The following is a 13,105-nucleotide window of genomic DNA, read 5'->3' on the forward strand; positions in this document are numbered from 1 at the left end:
AAAGGCACATTAAACATTATTTGAAGTAAAAATGTGATTGCATTTTTGTGAGGAATTTGCTATGATCCTTGTATTTAATTCAGCAAATGTAACATGTCATGAAATACTGTCAGACATGTTCTAGTTATAGGCTGTTATTTTATATGTCCCTGTTAGAAATGGGGTTTCTGGTTGGCCAGGGTATGCACCTGAGCCACGCAGAACCCAGCCACTCTAGTCAGGGCGAGGCAGTTACACACCCAAGATAACCCCTGCTCACCCCCTTAGGAGCTTGGCATGAACAGTCAGGTTTAGCTCAGAGGCAATGTGTAAAGCGTTTGTACAACACACATGATGCACTATCCCCCTCACAAAAGAAACACAACACCTAGTTATATAAACGTAAACTGTATTGTAGACAACATTATTAGACCAAACACAACATGTCAGTAATACCCTGCTACCCAAGCAATTGTCAGAACGTTACACCATACTGTTACTCTGCAGAAATCAACAGTAGTCACATAGAACACACAGCTTACTCATTATTCTGCAACATAAGCGATAGTTGGGAAAACATTACTATAAAAAATGCACTTGTTATAAAAGTATCATAAATGTCCATGCCAGGAACATTAGAAACATATGGCAAGTCATGAAAACATATTAGCATAGAATGCCCATAAAAGGAATATTACAAATATATGTGGCACAACATACAAGAAACAGGTTAAAAGACAAGTCCCAGCATGCCCATAAAAGGAACATTAGCAAAGACCTGGGCAGCACACATCCCCGTTTAACTGCCACTGAAAGTACCTGGTTTGAATGAGAAATGGCACCTCGAGTACCAAAAGGTGAAAAGGAGGGCCCCTGGTGCTCCTCCGTGCCAAACGGGGGCCGCTCTGGTGATTGGGGGGGGGGTGGCAAGCACCCTCTCCATCTCTTATATTGGGGCCCTTCCTGGGGTCCACTCCCTAACTGGGAGACAACAGTCACTGCCAGCCCCCCGGGGCCACGACCGGACCTCCGAGGGGAAAGTAGAGTGACAAAGCAGGGGAGGCTATGCGGCGCGGGGGACCTTTGGTGAGGCTCCCTCCCCGTCTGCAACCTCCAAACCAAATGAGGGCCCGGTCGGGTGAAATGCCCAAAAGCACAGCGGGGGTGTTCACGCTCCTAATGCAGTGACCGGGGGAGGGGGACTCACACTCACCCCCCACCATATCCTGCTTTCCAGGTGGCAGCCACCCTCGTCCTCAAGACAGCTGCACTTGTCTGGTGATCTCTGGGTCCTCTCCCTTCCTGCAGTGTCTCAGCTGCAGGAGCACAAGGCATTAGGGATGGATGCCTACTTGTGCCCTAGGAGCGCCCCTTGATGGCCTCCCGCACCCTGGGGGCACCACCAGGAGCGCTCCTGCTCCTGTCTTCCTTGTTTTCATGCCCCAGGGGTCCCAAACCCATCACGTTTCCGATGTGCTGCCAAACAAAGCCTGCCCAATTCGTGGTGGTGATTTCGGGACTCCAGTCAAGTGGCAAGAACTTTCCAAGCACAAAAAGGTTAAAAGGAAAGTGTTCTCCAGATGCTTTAACAGATAAATTGAGGCATCCAGGCAGCAGGCAGGGCCCTTTTCCAGCACTATATCTCCAGAAGAAAGCGCTTCTTAAGGCGCTATGCACTAAACATGGAGTCCTCCTCATGCGCTCCGGTAGGAGCTGGCAGGGGTCAGAGGCCACAGCACCTAGCCCCTGGGGGACACAACAGAAGAAGTACAGAGCGACAGGGCCCAGCAGCAGACCAGCACAAAGGGGATGCAGACAGTGGCAGTTCCTCCAAGTAACCAAACAGGTCACAGGTCAACTCAGCAGCAGCTGTCCAAGGCAGTTTCTGGTGAATCCCTCCAGCATTCTCTGTCCAGTTACAGAATGGTTGAAGTCCAGAGTGTCTCCAAAGTGCTCCCAAAGTGTTCCCAATTGTGGGGAAAAATTCCCTGTACATATGCTCAGTTTTGCAATGGTTTAACAAAGAAGGGGAGTGGAGGTTCCAACCGGTTACAACTGGTTCTGGGAGCAACCCCTCTCCCCTCCAGCACAGGCTCCAAACATCAGCTGGGGGTAAACAAGCCCTTTGTGTGAGGCCAGGGCACAGCCTTTACAAATGCATGTGTGCCCCGTCTCCCCATCTCTCAGCCCAGGCAGACCATTCAAAATGCAGATGCACCTCTGTGACACCTCCACCCTCCCTGTGTACAGTTTGTCTGAGAAGTATGCACAAAGCCCAACTGTTACTCTGCCCAGACGTGGATTGGAGTCAAGCTGCAAAACAAGAGAGCCATAAGCACAGAGAAATGCTCACTTTCTAGAAGTGGCGTTTCTGTAATGATAATAAAAAATCCACCTACACCAGTAAGCTGCATTTCTTACTACCATTACAACCATACCAAACATGCCTACGCTACCCCTCATAAATCATACAATACTTCCTATGAGAAGGCAGCACTCACAACAGTTAGAAACCAAATGGGTTGTTTGTCACTACCAGGACAGGCCACGCAACCAGGCACATGTCCCGCCTTCTACATACATCACACCCTGCCCATAGAGTTAGATAGGGCCTACTTTAGAGGTGACTTACAAGTAGTAGTTCTGAGCCTGGCAAGTAAATTTAGATGCCAGGTCCCTGTGGCAGTAAACTGTGCATGCCGGCCCTGCGCTATTAGGCTTGAGACAGGTTTGAAAGGCTACTTCTGTGGATGGTGCAAGCAGCGCTGCAGGCCCACTAGTAGCATTTAATTTACAGGCCCTGGGTATAGGGATAGCCTGTACAAGGGATTTACAGGTAAATTAAATGTGCACATTAGGTATAAGCCAATCATACCAACTTTAGAAGGGAGAGCACCTGCACTTTAGCACTGATCAGCAGTGATAAAGTGCTCAGAGTCCTAGAAGCCAACAGCAAGAAGTCAGAAAAAATAGGAGGAAGGAGGAAAACAGTCTGGGGATGAACCTGCAAAAAGGGCCAGGTCCAACACAATCCCTTGGCTGATTCTCCTTATCACAGTTGCCACTGAACAAATAGTTAATCATTTGAACAGTATAAAATTGAGTTACTGTTGGAAAGTGTATTATTGGTAAGGGCCGGTAGGTACCTTCACTTAGCAATAGGCCACACACTCCTACTAGGTCCAGTCAAGGTCTTAGTAAATTAATCCTTGCTCAACCCTTGGTAGGTTGGCCCACAAGCAGTTAGGTTTAACTTAGGAACCAGGTGTGTAAAGCATTTAATATCAACAAAACAGTTAATAAGTAAAACAGAACTGTTAGACCTGACAGCCTTAGGGTAGTCACCCCTAACTTTTTGCCTGCCTCCCTCCACTTTGTGGATACTGTTTTTGCTGGTTTTTAGACTCTGCGCACTTTACCACTGCTAACCAGTGCTAAAGTGCATATGCTCTCTCTCTGTAAACATGGTAACTTTGGATCATACCTGATTGAACTATTTAATCTACTTATAAGTCCCCAGTAATGTGCACTCCAGGTGCCTAGGGCCTATAGATTAAATGCTACTAGTGGACCTGCAGCACGGATTGTGCCCCCCACTTAAGTAGCCCCTTTTCCTTGTCTCAGGCCTACCATTGCTAGGCCTGTGTGGGCAGTTCCACTGCCACCTCGACTTGGCATTTAAAAGTACCTGCCAAGCATAGAGCTCCCCTTTTTCTACATATAAGTCACCCTTAATGTGTGCCCTGGGTATCCCCTAGAGCAAGGTGCTGTGTAGGTAAAAGGCAGGACATGTACCTGTGTAGTTATATGTCCTGGTAGTGTACAAAACCCTTAATTCGTTTTTGCACTGCTGTGAGACCTGCTCCCTTCATAGGCTAACATTGGGGCTGCCCTCATACACTGTTGAAGTGGCAGCTGCTGATCTGAAAGGAGCAGGGAGGTCATATTTAGTATGGCCAGAATGGTAATACAAAATCCTACTGACTGGTGAAGTCGGATTTAATATTACTATTCTAGAAATGCCACTTTTAGAAAGTGAGCATTTCTTTGCACTTAAATCCTTCTGTGCCTTACAATCCACGTCTGGCTAGGTTTAGTTGACAGCTCCTTGTGCATTCACTCAGACACACCCCAAACACAGGGTACTCAGCCTCACTTGCATACATCTGCATTTTGAATGGGTCTTCCTGGGCTGGGAGGGTGGAGGGCCTACCCTCACACAAAGGACTGCCACACCCCCTACTGGGACCCTGGCAGACAGGATTGAACTGAAAGGGGACCTGGTGCACTTCTTAGCCACTCTTTGAAGTCTCCCCCACTTCAAAGGCACATTTGGGTATAAAACAGGGCCTCTGCCCTACCTCATCAGACACTTGCTGGAGAAGAAACCTGAACCAGAAACTACATCCTGCCAAGAAGAACTGCCTGGCTGCTCAAAGGACTCACCTGTCTGCTTTCTACAAAGGACTGCTGTCTTGCTGTTGCCCTGCTGCCTTGCTGAACTCTTGTCTGGCTGTGAAAGTGCTCTCCAAGGGCTTGGATAGAGCTTGCCTCCTGTTCCTTGAAGTCTCAGGACCAAAAAGACTTCTTCCTTTCACTTGGACGCTCCGTGCGCCGAAAATTTCGACGCACAGCTTGTTTCGCGGCGAGGAAAACGCCGCACACCGACGCTGATCAACGCGACGCTCTCGGGACGATCGAGACTTCGACGCACAACCTCGCAAGGACAACGCCGCCCGACTTTCCAGGAGAAATCGACGCGACCCCTACCGTGAACGCGAAACTTTGACGCACGGCCTCGCAAGGACAACGCCGCCCGACTTCCGAGGAGAAATCGACGCGACGCCTGCCATGAGACCAAAATTTCGACGCACGGCCTCGCAAGGACAACGCCTCCCGACTTCCAAGGAGAAATCGACGCGACGCCTGCCGTGAGATCGAAACTTCGACGCGCAGTCCCGCAGAACGACGCGCAGCCGGAAAACAAGTAGGAGAATCCACGCACAGACCCGGGACATCTGGTAATCCCCGCGATCCACGAAAAGAGACTGTCTGCGCGCCGGAAAACGACGCCCGACTTCCCCGCGTGGAAAAGAACGACGCAAGTCTTTGTGTGCTGAGGAGAAATCGACGCACACACCCTTTTTCCACGCATTGTCACGTTGTAGGTACTCCTCAGACTCGGTGTGATGCAAATAAGGTCCACCTCCCGACACCACCAAGTCACCGATAAAAACCACGGTGTATTGGAGTCATCAGGTGAGGGAAGGAAGGGGAAGGAACAGCAGGGACGGGATAACTGTAAAGAAAAAATACACAGTGTTAATTATCACATTGCCTATCTATTCTCATAAAGTCTCACTAAAATACCCACGACCGTCCCTGCCCATAACTCAGGTGGGCAGAACTAGTCCAACGCCTGTCTATTCTCCACCTAAATCATCGATGGATGCCCAGGCCGACTACGAACACCACTAGTCACTTAAGGGTTTTTCAAAACCCGCTGTTTATGCAAATTAATCCTGTAGCTAGGTTGCAACAAAAAAGAGAAAAAAAAAATATATAATAAGGAAAAGAACTTGTCCCGCACTTCTTCTTTGGATTCAATTAAAACATTGAGCCTCTAAGTAATGTCACGCACTTGAAGAAGTCACCCCTTCCTAATTCATAGAATAAGATAAACGGACAAATGTTCCCGGCTGTTTGACTTCTGCAAACAGTACGTCTTGATCCTGAGTTGCCACGAAGAAAACAAAGGTTCTGTCCTGAACTACCACCAAGGTTCTGTCCTGAACTACCACCATTCATGTTTCACGAGGATCTCAAATTTTTGTGCACCATCTCGGAAGTACACCAAATGTCGGATCACTAGATCCAAAACCATACCGGAAGGCGAAAGCCTCTGGCAAGAAACCGGCTCGCCTCTTACCACCGGTTCCAATTCTCGAAGGGAGGCAGCTCGTATCTCCAGCTGCCTTGAAATGCTGATCTCCGTGAGGGTTCCGGATGCCTTCAGTTCGTCGTTGTGGACGTGGTGACTTCCCCCATGGGAACGCCGTCCACCCTGCCCTCGTTGTGCCTCCGACGGGGAATGCGGAAAGAATAACGCGCAACCGCTTCCGGGAAGTGCCGGAGTTATGCGGTCTTCCCGCGCGAAGCGTCATGGGATATGTAGTCCCTAAGGACTACAAAATCCCGATCGGCCAGGTAGGCGCCTGTTACCCCCTGACAGTACGCCCCCCTCCAACGCGCCTCCTAGGGCCAGGTTTAGTGGGATGGCGAGCATGAAACCGTTGCACCGCCCTAGGGGCATGGATATTGCCCTCCGGCTCCCATGAATCCTCCTCGGCAGTGTACCCTTTCCATGAAACCAAGTACCATAACTTACCCCCTCTCCGCTTGGAATCTAACACACTGCGCACTTCATACTCCAGCTGCCCATCTCTAACCACCGGAGGTACCGCCCGTTGGGCCGTTGAAAGAGCTGGTTTCAAAAGGCTGCAGTGAAACACCGGATGGATCCTTAAGGAAGCAGGTAAGTTAAGACGGTAAGCCACAGGGTTTACCTGGCGTGATACCACATAGGGACCAATGTAACGAGGATGAAAGACGCTACGTATCTTGAAGCGTATATACTTGGTGGAAAGCCACACTCGATCCCCTGGTTGATACACCGGCGCCTCACGCCGGTGCTCATCACCCCATTTCTTATACTGTTCCTTGGCCTTCTCCAGATTGAATCGTATCTTTTTGTGCATGGATTGGAGGTTCTTAATCATAGCATGGACCGTAGGTTGATCCGTGACATTCCGAGGTATGATTAAAGGTAACATCTCCGCGTGGAATCCCGTGTTAGCACGGAAAGGAGACTCCTTTATCGAGCTATGCCAAGCATTGTTGTATGATAGTTCGGCCAGCCACAGCAACGCTACCCAAGATTCCTGGGCGTCCTTTGCATAGCATCTCAGATATTTCTTCAGGGTTTGGTTGAGGCGCTCCGTCTGGCCATCGGTTTGTGGGTGGAAACTGGTGGATAGGGCGGATTCAATGCGCAGAACCTTGCACCACATGCGCCAAAACCTAGCGACGAACTGGGGGCCTCTGTCCGAAATAATGGTTCTTGGTAGGCCATGTAACCGCACCACTTGCGACAGAATTAGATGGGCGGTTTGGCTTGCTGTAGGTAGGTTTCTGCAAGGGAGAAAGTGACCCATCTTGGTAAGACTATCGATCACCACCATGATAGCGTTGTACCCCTGATCCATTGGTAATCCCACCACAAAATCCACGCTGATGGTTTGCCAGGGTTTCTCCGGAGTGGGCAAAGGCATCAACTTGCCCTGGCTTTTTGCGTTTTCTCCCTTGGCTCGAGCACATATCTCACACCGAGCCACCCATGTCGCAACGTCTTTAGCCCAACCTTCCCACCGGAAATGTCGTTGAACTATTTGCGCGGTTTTGGTGTATCCTGGATGACCAGCCGTTACTGCATCATGACACCACTTGAGGGCTTGTACTCGGAGTTCATGTGTTGGTAAATATAAACGATTACCTTGCAACGGTATTCCATGCTTAAGGGTACGGTCCTGACTTACTTCGGCCCATTTCTTCCATTGAGCAGCAGACTTATGCTTCGAAACCTTTTCTAGGAAATGGGAGACATGAAGGGCACAAATCACTCTTTCAGGTTGGATGATTGCTTCATCAGGTCTTGAAGCGATTTCTTTCACATCCTCTTGTCGAGACAGTGAATCTGCCTTGCGATTATCAACCCCAGGACGGAAAGTGACTACAAACTCATATTCTGAAAAAAACAGCATCCACCTCATTTGTCGCTGGGTAAGCTGCCTAGCCTCCTTCATATACTGAAGGTTTCGGTGATCAGTATATACCGTGACCGGGTGTTGGGCCCCCCACAGATAGTGTCGCCATTCCTGAAAAGCCTTTTTTATGGCTAGCAGTTCCTTTTCTGCTACCGTATAGTTGAGTTCCGCAGCGGATAGCTTCCTAGATAGAAATGCAACAGGATGAAGCTGTCCGGTGGTTTTGTTTCTTTGGGATAACACAGCCCCAATCGCTATGTCCGAGGCATCTGCTTCGACTATAAAAGGTACGTCTGGCTGTGGATGTTGAAGTATAGGTGCTGAGCAAAAGGCCTGTTTTAAAAAGCAAAAGGCCTTCTCTGCCTCCTCTGACCAAACAAAAGACACACCCTTTCTTAGCAACCTTGTTATAGGTGACACAATGTGGGAAAAACGACAAATGAATCTCCTGTAATAATTGGAGAACCCAAGGAAGCACTGCACGTCTCTCACACTAGTGGGTACTGGCCACCCTTGAACGGCCTGTATTTTTCTTGTCGACATGCCGAACCCTTCAGGGCTTAAATCCACTCCCAAGAACTCAACCTTCTGGACATGGAACTCGCATTTGCTCAGTTTGCAATAAAGACTGTGATGTCGCAATGCTTGAAGTACTAAGGAAACATGTTCAAGGTGGCGCTCCAAGGATGTAGAATACACCAGAATGTCATCTATATAAACGATCACGAAATGGTCTATGTATTCTTTGAGAACATCGTTCAGAAAATACTGGAAAGCCGCCGGGGCGTTACACAACCCGAACGGCATTACCAAGTACTCAAACAGGCCATAGCGAGTTTTGAACGCTGTCTTCCACTCATCCCCTTCGCGGATTCTGACCAGATGGTAAGCTCCCTTCAGGTCCAACCTTGTATATATTACTGCCTCTTTCACCTGTTCCAATAGCACAGGAATGAGGGGAAGAGGGTATCTATTCCTTATCGTGTTCTTGTTCAACATTCGATAATCGATGCAGGTTCTCAACTCTTTATTAGCCTTAGCTATGAAAAAGAGTGGGGAGGCTGCCGGAGAACAAGAGGGTCTAATGAACCCGATTTCCAGGAAGTGGTCCAAATAATTTCTCAAATGCTTGGTTTCTGGGTTGGATAGAGCATATACCCTACAAGAAGGAAGGAGTGCTCCAGGAATCAGATCTATCTTGCAGTCATATATACGATGGGGTGGCAACGTCTCAGCCTGACCTTCGTCAAACAAATCCTTGAACTCGGCATACACAGAGGGTAATATCACTGCTTTCTCCACCACTGTGGCCAACTGTAGCCCTTGAGCCAATGCTAACGTGGGGGGATTGTCGCACAAGAAACAGACGCTCTCACACCTCAAGGACTGAAAACTAACCGTCTTGGTTTGCCAATTGATAACAGGATTGTGTATTCTTAACCAAGGCATCCCCAAAATTATTTCATACTGAGGAGCCTCTATTATATCTAGCCTGATCCTTTCTTTATGGGCAGGAGATACCCCTTTAAAAACCAATTCAACGTCCTCAGTTTGTTCTGTAAGGGGTCCAGATTTCAGTGGTGTACCATCAACTGCCAGTACTATTTCGGGTTCCTTCCTGGGAATGCTAGGAAGTCCCAGTCTCTTAACCAAACCTGCATCTATGAAATTTCCCGTGGCTCCGGAGTCTATCATTGCCCTTACTGGATAGTTTCGATCTCGGGACCCCAACTCTACTGCTAACAAGAGATGTGACGCCTTTTCCTCTTGTGGAGCAAGGGTTAAAGAAGTTAACCGTAACCCCGGTTGAAAATCTATACGAGACAAATCCTCTTTCTCTGAAGTCTTCCCTGAAGTAACCGCTGCCTTTTGAGTGGGGAAGTAGGATAACCTTTTTTTTGGTTTTTGGGGACACTCTCTCACATAATGACCCTTCCTGCCACAGTACATGCACAACCCCTGTACCCTCCTGGTCTCCTTCTCGGTCTTTGACAGGGGTGCCCTAACGGCTCCCACTTCCATAGGTTCCCCACTCAAATCATTGGGATTAGGAACTGGTTGCCCCTCCTTTTCTGGAATGACAGGTCGCCGATCACCTGCTCTACGCTCAACTCTTCGTTCTGCTATTCTGTGATTCAATCTTAGAGTAAGATTCACAAGATCCGTACAAGTGGAAGGCTGCGGATCTATTTGAGCTAGTATGTCTTTCATGTCGTCTCGTAAGCCTTGATAATAGAGAGACATTCGCTTCTCCTCTGGCCACCCTGATTCCGCCACCAGTCTATTGAAGGTCGTAAGATAAGTGACCAGGTCAGATCTCCCCTGTCTCAGCTCCAATAATTCCCTATCAGCGCTAAAGGTGGTTGTTCTATGATCAAACACCCTCTCGAAGGCCGCCCGAAAGGCATTCCAATCCGCTAATAAGGGGTCATCGTTTCTGACTAACGGCACTGCCCAGTTAGCTGCGTCTCCCGAGAGATAAGAAATAGCGAACATTACCCGGGAAAGGTTAGAGGGAAAAGACGCAGGCTTACAAGAGAATTGAAGAGACAACTGGGTTAAAAAGGCCTGAACTCTCCTGGGGTCCCCTGAAAACCGTTCCGGACTGGCCAAAGGGATTGGAGGGGAGACGTTCACGGTTATCTGCGGTGTAGATGTTGAGGCATCGAAGGGATTCCTAGTAAGCCTTTCTACTTTTTCCCTTAGGGTCGCCGTCTCGGCCCTAGAATTAGCTAACTCTTGTTGCACCACCACCAACGCCTGTAATACGTCATCCATAGATGCCATTTTGCATTACACCGAGCGGGAGGAGTATTATTCGTGGGCGCGTTATTCTGTCACGTTGTAGGTACTCCTCAGACTCGGTGTGATGCAAATAAGGTCCACCTCCCGACACCACCAAGTCACCGATAAAAACCACGGTGTATTGGAGTCATCAGGTGAGGGAAGGAAGGGGAAGGAACAGCAGGGACGGGATAACTGTAAAGAAAAAATACACAGTGTTAATTATCACATTGCCTATCTATTCTCATAAAGTCTCACTAAAATACCCACGACCGTCCCTGCCCATAACTCAGGTGGGCAGAACTAGTCCAACGCCTGTCTATTCTCCACCTAAATCATCGATGGATGCCCAGGCCGACTACGAACACCACTAGTCACTTAAGGGTTTTTCAAAACCCGCTGTTTATGCAAATTAATCCTGTAGCTAGGTTGCAACAAAAAAGAGAAAAAAAAAATATATAATAAGGAAAAGAACTTGTCCCGCACTTCTTCTTTGGATTCAATTAAAACATTGAGCCTCTAAGTAATGTCACGCACTTGAAGAAGTCACCCCTTCCTAATTCATAGAATAAGATAAACGGACAAATGTTCCCGGCTGTTTGACTTCTGCAAACAGTACGTCTTGATCCTGAGTTGCCACGAAGAAAACAAAGGTTCTGTCCTGAACTACCACCAAGGTTCTGTCCTGAACTACCACCATTCATGTTTCACGAGGATCTCTAATTTTTGTGCACCATCTCGGAAGTACACCAAATGTCGGATCACTAGATCCAAAACCATACCGGAAGGCGAAAGCCTCTGGCAAGAAACCGGCTCGCCTCTTACCACCGGTTCCAATTCTCGAAGGGAGGCAGCTCGTATCTCCAGCTGCCTTGAAATGCTGATCTCCGTGAGGGTTCCGGATGCCTTCAGTTCGTCGTTGTGGACGTGGTGACTTCCCCCATGGGAACGCCGTCCACCCTGCCCTCGTTGTGCCTCCGACGGGGAATGCGGAAAGAATAACGCGCAACCGCTTCCGGGAAGTGCCGGAGTTATGCGGTCTTCCCGCGCGAAGCGTCATGGGATATGTAGTCCCTAAGGACTACAAAATCCCGATCGGCCAGGTAGGCGCCTGTTACCCCCTGACACGCATCCCTTTTCCTGTGGCCCTCTGAGGAGATTTTCCACCAGAAACCAGGTACTTTGTGCTTGAAAGACACTGTATTGCATTCTAAAGACTTAAGACACTTTATATCACTTTCCTGTGATAGTTCTACAATTTTCCATTGCATCTTTATTCTTTTTGACCTACAATTATCCTGATAAATATTATATATTTTTCTAAACACTGTGTGGTGTATTTTTGTGGTGTTATATGGTGGTATTGTATGACTTATTGCACAAATACTTTACACATTGCCTTCTAAGTTAAGCCTGACTGCTCGTGCCAAGCTACCAGAGGGTGGGCACAGGATAATCTTGGATAGTGTGTGACTTACCCTGACTAGAGTGAGGGCTTTTGCTTGGACAGAGGGTAACCTGACTGCCAACCAAAAACCCCATTTCTAACATTGGTGATCAGCAGTGAGGATAGGACTTGTATTTGTGCAGTGACATATAGTAGCTAAGTATTTCACTACCTACCCACAGTTGAAGGTCAACTTGGTTTTTATCTCTTTTTGAAAATCCGTTTTTTCCTGACAATTTTCAAAAACTAAATCCTCACTCAACATGTCTCTGACTGGGTCTCAGACAGGGGACTTTGACCTAGTCCAGTTGGATACATACACGGTCAAACAACTAAGAGGATTCTGCAGGGCATTAAGGGTACCCACCCAAGGGGCCTCCAGAAAGGAGGACTTTCAAGTGGCGCTGAGGGCCTGGGCAGAAGCCCATTTAGAGGATGATGAGGAAGAGGAGCCAGAAAATGGCCCCTCGGAAGGATTTTCACTATCTATGGATGGTGTTACCACTGCAATTGTGCACCCTTCCAGACCAGGGAGCAGTGTCTCCATGCAAAGCCTGACCGCAGAGGAAAGGAGAGAGGAAAGGGAGTTCCAATTGCAAATGGCAAAACTGAAAATTGAGGCACAACAGGAGGAGAGGAGGGCAGAAAGAGAAGCCAAACAAGCTGAGGCTGAAAGAGCAGCCAAACAGATTGAAGATGAAAGAACAGCCAAACAGAAACAAGTGGAAGCTGAAAGAGCTTTGGCTGAAAAGAAACTATTGTTGGCTCATGAACTGAGTCTCAAGGAGCTGGAGATCAAGGCAAGACAGTCTGAATCCAGCAATAATGGTGGCAGCATACAGACAGGACCTGCTGGAGAAAAGAAGGTTCGTATACCCAAAAATGTGGTGCCCAGTTTTGTGGTGGGAGATGACATAGATAAATGGTTAGCTGCTTATGAAGTTGCACTAAGGGCTCATGAGGTTCCTGAAGGGCAATGGGGGGTAGCTATGTGGGGTTATGTGCCGCCATTGGGGAGGGACACACTTCTCACATTGGATCCACCGGATCAAAACACATACCCACTCCAGAA

The sequence above is a fragment of the Pleurodeles waltl genome, chromosome 1_1 (assembly GCF_031143425.1).
Source record: "Pleurodeles waltl isolate 20211129_DDA chromosome 1_1, aPleWal1.hap1.20221129, whole genome shotgun sequence".
Classification (NCBI taxonomy): domain Eukaryota; kingdom Metazoa; phylum Chordata; class Amphibia; order Caudata; family Salamandridae; genus Pleurodeles; species Pleurodeles waltl.